Below are 6,139 nucleotides of genomic sequence, written 5' to 3' on the forward strand. Positions count from 1 at the left end.
ACAGAGCATGACATTGAAGCTGGATGACTGACATCATGAGAGCATCAGGGGGCTAAGGGACATCATAAAGACTGGGGGGCAACAGGTCAGCGGTCCCAGTGGGGCAAGGGGACAGCTGTAGTCAGTTACCGGCTAATACCTTGGGCTGGAGGTCAGGGGCTGAGGGGCAGGGGATTGAGACGCTGGTGGAAAGAGGAGTTGCAGGCATTGGTAGTGACCATGGGAGTGAATGGCTCTTCGCAGAGAGGAGCAGATCAAGGGACCAGAGGCCAGCATGGAGGCAGCATCCTCTGTGGGAATCCTGAGAGAACCAAGAACTAAAACAGGGATAGACAGATGGAGAGGGATACCGAGCCCAGGGGAAAGGCCTTAAGGGTGGAGGCAAGATGGGACCCAGGGGTCGGAGATGTCTTCATTGAGGTGAAGTAAGGCATGTTAGCTATACGTGACAAAATTAAAAACTGGGGTCCTTTGTGTGCATGTTGGGGGGAGGTGGAGAATGGCCTGGATATAACAAGGAGGAGTAGGAGGACAACATGCCCAGACCCTGTGGTTCCTACCCTCCCTCACCCCCACCCCTAGGCTGAGGAAGCAAAAGGGGAAGCCACGTGGAGGCACGCGGGGAGATGTGGAGGGGGGGGGCGGATTTCTTAGGATGGGAAAGTCCAGAGAAGAGATGGAGAGAGAGGGAAGTTCCATTGATGATGGCCTGGAATTCCTGAGGGCAGACTTCCAGAAGGCTTTAAGGAACTGAAGGGGAATCGAAGGCTGGGAACTGTGGAGGGGCTGCCAGGGCTGCACCGGGGACCGGAGTGCCAGAGACAAGGGAGGCCTGAGTGTGGGGCGGGTGGTCAAGGCGGCAGAGCTTCATAACTGAGCCCAGCAGCCGCCAGTGAACAACAGCAGTGGCGCAAACTCCTGTGTTACTGGAATACTTACAGCACGCCAGACCCTGTCCCAAGCTGGGTGCAGGTGTCTCCTTGTGGAGTCCTTGCCATCACCCTAGGAGGCAGAACTGTTTTAGTACCCTCATTTACAACTGAGCAAACAAGTAAGCAGTCAGCAGCCGTCCGGGGTGGTGCAGGGTCGCAAGCCCAGGTGATCTGACTCCAGAACACGACATTTCAAATCTCAGATCTAGGGGTTTTCTAAACATCTGTTGGGTGGGTAAGTGAAGAATAGGGAATTCATCTGACAAACCCCCACCCAGCCCTTTGCTGGGCCCTCAAGCCCAGGCTGGAATGCCCAAACTTCCCACGTTCAGCAGTAGGTCAGACCTTAGTTTGCTGATGGCTTCCATCCTCTGCTCCTCTTGGAGGCAAGTTTTGTGAAGGGGAGCAAGGGAAACGTGGGAAGACGAAGCTGTGGCCCAGAGAGGGTGAGTGAGTTCACCACAGACACACAGCCACGAGTCAGAGACCAACGGAGGCCCAGTGGGCACTAGGACTGGAGGTGGGGCTTGGCCTGAAGCAGCACCCTGAGTCCTTCCTGGAAACTCCCAATGTCCACCCTCCACAGGCTGTGAGCCACTTGCTTCTGAGGCTCCTAGAACTTACTCACAGCTTGAGTGTATGGGCCCCTCTGAACCCTTACCCTGCAGAGGGAAGCATGACAGGGCCTCTGCCAAAGTCTTTGCTGAAGGAGGGATCTGGGCAAGAAGCCTGGTGTATATATGCGGAGTAGGCTTAGTAATAGGATGGGAGGGTGCCTGGGGGGCAACAGAGGGCAGACCTAGCTGGGCCAGGGGTGTAAGTAGGGGCTCAGGATCCGCCAGGACAGGGAGAAGAGGGTGGGGGAGAATTCCTAGGCCAAGAAAAGAGCTTGTGGGAAGGTCTTGAGTCTGTAGAAAAAGGATCATTCATGGAGAAGTTCTGTGCGGCTGGAGGGTAGGTAATAATGGGACGTGGGCTCCCAGATCCGAGATGAGAAGCTAAGGACCTGGACGGGCAGCCCCTGGGTTTGTTCCTAGGTCCTGCTCTGCCCTCAGAGGGAGATCAAGGCAGAGATGGGAACAGGGGCTGAGAATGCCTGCTCCCACCCGTGATTCCCACTAGATGGCGCCTGATCCCCACACTGGGCCGGGGCGGGGGGTGGCCAGGCCCAGGCTGAGGCTGGCGGAGCCGTAGGGGTGGGCACGGGATGCTCTTGTGCTGGGGACCTGCTCTGCAGTTTCTGAGCCCAGAAGTTGGCTGGGGAGCGTGAGTGTGAGTCTGTGTGTGTGCCCTTCAGTCAGGACATCCCCCTGGGACATGGTTGTGAGGTGGCTTTGGCATACATTCTCTCTTTGTGCCTCCTCTCACCCCCAAGAGCTCAGATTTTTATCCTTACTTTCCAGAGAGGAAGCCAAGACTGGAGAAGGCCAGGGACATGCCTGAGGTGAGGTGGCCACCAGGCCTCCCAGTTCTGAATCTGGGCTTCTGCCCGTCCCCATGCTGCAGGACCGGCTTCCAGAGAATCTGCTCAGGTTCGTAGGTCCTCTGAGAAGAACAAGGCCCAATGGGGTGGTGGTAGCAGGACACAGATTCTGGGGCATTTACCCATTCAAGATGCTTGTGGAGTGCCTACTACATGCCAGGCTCTGTGCCAGACATTGGGGGACCATAAGGCAATGGATATTGCAGACCCAAAGGCGGAATCTAGGAGTGGAACCAGCCAGATGATGCATGAATATACTGGCCCAGTGCTGTGAAGGAAACAGGCTGACTCAGACTCGAGAAGGCCACAGGGCTGGGCTCATGCTCTTGGAGGGGGGTGGGGACCAGACTCTCAGACCTGAAAGAAAAGAAGGCAAACAGCCAGAGGGTATAGCTAGTGCAAGGGCTGCCCAGGCAGAGAAGAGCCTGAGGGACTGCCTGGAGGAGGGGGCAGGCAAAGACTGGGGAAAAGAACATCTAGAAAGCCAGGACCCTGGTGGGCCATGGAGGGTGGATGCCCTGGGAAGGCAGTGAGGAGCCTGAAGCAGGGCAAGGCATGTTCTGATTTGTATATTTCAAAGTTCACTCTGGTTTTGTTGGAGAATCAGGTGGAGGTGGCCATGCAGGTGAGAGATGGAAGCTCAAGCTGTGGGGATGGGAGGAACAAATCCAGATTTGAGAGATACATTGGAAGTAGCATCTGTAGGATTTGGAGCAGTGGGTGGATAGTGGGGCCATTTATCAACGTGGTGGAGCCTGGGAGAGGTCATGATCTGAGTGGAGGGTGGGAAGCTCAAGCCCTGTTATTTTTGGAGCTAGCCGTAGGACCTCCCAGCAGAAAGAAGAGGCAGGCAGCTGAGGCTCACTGGAAAGGTCAGCGCTGCTGCTTCTAGATTGTTTTAATGTCGAGGGATTGGGGGAGGTCACCCAGCCCACAGTCCAGGTGGCTCTGGCACGGAAGGTAGCTGTAGATGCGCAGGGGAGCCTGGCTGAGGTCAGTCACAGCTGCGGGAAAGGGGAGGCCTCCCTGAGGATGTCCGAGACCAGGACTGGGTGGCCCTGAGCCTTGTGGAGGAGCTGGATGCGCGGACACTCTCTTTGTCCAGTTAGAGTCTCCTCGGTGGCACCGCCCACCCCCACCCCGCCATCTGGCAGGGCTCAGAGATGAGACCCTGGGGTGGGGGTGGGGAGCCAGCCTCAGGGATGAGCTGTAATTTCAGCTGGGGGCAGGATTTCTCGATTTCAGGGCCACCTGGTGTGAGGTTCCTCTTTCTGTCACCTCCCCACACCTGGCTCTGCGGTCAGTCCCTCCTCCCCAGCAACAGCCCCTCAGCTTGCTTCCCACCTGGAAAGGCATTGAGTCAGGTGGCACAGCATGGGGGACGTGGGGAGGGGTAATTGGAGGGGTCTCCCAAGTTTAATTAGTGGTTGTGAGGCCTTGGAAACTGCATCTGAGGGCACCCCACCCCCACCCCCGGACTTTCATCTTCAAAACCTCCCCACCAGCCTGGATGAAAGGGCCAAGGAGGGGCCAGGTATTAATAGTAATTATTAGTTTCACTAATAAAGAGAAGAAACAGGATTATCACCAAGCCTAACTTGTTCTCGCTTCTTTGTCTACCTCTCTCTCCTTCCTCTGGCTCTCTGTCTCTGTTCTTTCCTCTTTTCCTCCCTCTCCCTCTTTCTCTTTCTCTTTTTTTTCAGGCCTTGGCAATTCTATGTGTCCTTGTTTCCAGGTCTCAGGATCCTGCCCCTCTGGGTCTCATTGGATCTTTGTGTTAGGATGTCGGGGGCACCAGGATATTTGGGGAGCATCCTTGTGCTAGACTGTCTGGGTTGCAGAAGGAGGGTGGGAGAAGGGGTGTGTGTGTGTGTGTGTGTGTGTGTGTGTGTGTATTAGGGTGTCTATGTCCATTCATTCACTGTTTTACAAATAGTTATTGAATACCTACTCTTGGGCCAGGCCAGGCACTGGATTGGGCCCCAGGTGCCAGGCACTGGATTGGGCCCCAGGTGCCAGGCACTGGATTGGGCCCCAGGGATTCAAAGCTGAACAGGGCAGACTTGGGTCCTGCCCATGGAGCCAGCATCTGAGGGGGGAAGAGGGACAATAAACAGTGAACTGAGAAGTATGTGTGAGGTCACAGATTATGACACACACTGGGAAGGGATACACAGATGGACCAGGGAGGTGGCATTCGGGCTGAGACCTGATCGGTGAGAAGGACTCAGTTATGAGACAAGATCGGGAAAAGGGTCTACAGCAGGGAGAATGTGCTTTATAAAAGTCTTGAGGTGGGAAAGAGCTTGGAACGTTCTGGGGTGAGATAGGAGGGTAAAGTGGCCTTGTGTCAGGAGCAGGCAGCTGGAGTTAGGGGGGTGAGCTGTGAGCTGAGCTGGGGAGGTGGGCACGTGGGCTTGCCCTCTGGACACTCACACCCCCTGTGCATGCACACCAGGCCCCACCCCTGCTTGAAAGCTCCACTGTCACCGTCTTGAAATTCTTAATTTCTGAACAAGAGGTTCTGCATCTTCATTTTGCACTGGCCCCATCAATTGTGTAGCTATTCCTGGTTGGGGAGGTCGGCAAAATAAGTATGTGTCTGTGTGTAGAAAGATAAAGGCCACTTGGGTGGTGTTTGGTGAAGGAAACAAAGAAGAGAAGAGAGGGAGGAAGGAGGGGAGGAAGGGACAGAGGAAGGATAGAAGGAAGGAAGGAATCTGTGTGCACACACATGGGAGCTCATCTGTGCCCTAGGGCCACAGTGGCTGAGATCAGGGGTCCTGTTACATGTGGAGGGCTCACACATAGGTGTGGCCCCAGCATGCCCCGATGTCCCGAGGCACCTGCTACATTTCCCAGAACCTGTCCCCCAAGGGGCTCCCAGGAGCTGTGTGTCCCAGGCCTGAAGCAGCACCATGTACAGGGAGTGAGGCCGGGCTTGGCCCCAGCCCCACTTTGGGAAACAGGATGTCTCCTCTACTTCCGGTGGAGGCAGCCCTGTCTCGCCTGCCAGCTTTGAGACTTTGGAGCCAGACAGACATGAGTTCAAGTGTGACTTCGACACTCTGTCTAGTGGTGGCCAATAACTGAACTTTGAGCAGGCAATGTGCTTCTCTGAGCCTCAGTTTCTTCATCTGTAAAATGAGGGTCACTACTTGAAAGTGTTGAGGAGATTATAAGAGAAGAGCTCTTGGCTGAGTCAGCTTGGTAAACACTGGCAATAGTAGTTATTATTACCATACAGCCTCTGGAGCCTTGGGTAAACATTTGCCTCTGCCTCTATATGTCTGCGTAATCATGGATAGGCACCTAATCCTCCTGGCCCTCAGTTTCCTCCTCTCTTAAATAGGAGTGATGACCATCTAACTCATCTTTAAGCACAGAGGTCAGGACGGAACCACGTGATCATCGTGAAGCTTCTCTTATACCGATGTGTGCATGTGTGCCTGTTGGCCCATTCCCGACCCATTTGGGGGCAGGTTTTGTACAAACCTGTTCACCTGGAGAGACACGCACCCCTGGGTTTTTGGCAGCACATAAAACTCTGTCCCTGGACTCCCAGACCAGAGTTACTGAGTTCATGCTGGAAAGTCTGCCTGACAGTGAACCTCAAGTTCAAGGTCCATATTGGGCAAAGAAGAGGAAGGTCACAAAGCAGCAGCAGTGGTGGGGGAGGATGAGCTGAGGCAGGACAAAGGAGGTGGAGCCCAAACCCCATGGC

Source organism: Mustela lutreola, chromosome 5 (assembly GCF_030435805.1).
Source record: "Mustela lutreola isolate mMusLut2 chromosome 5, mMusLut2.pri, whole genome shotgun sequence".
Taxonomy (NCBI): domain Eukaryota; kingdom Metazoa; phylum Chordata; class Mammalia; order Carnivora; family Mustelidae; genus Mustela; species Mustela lutreola.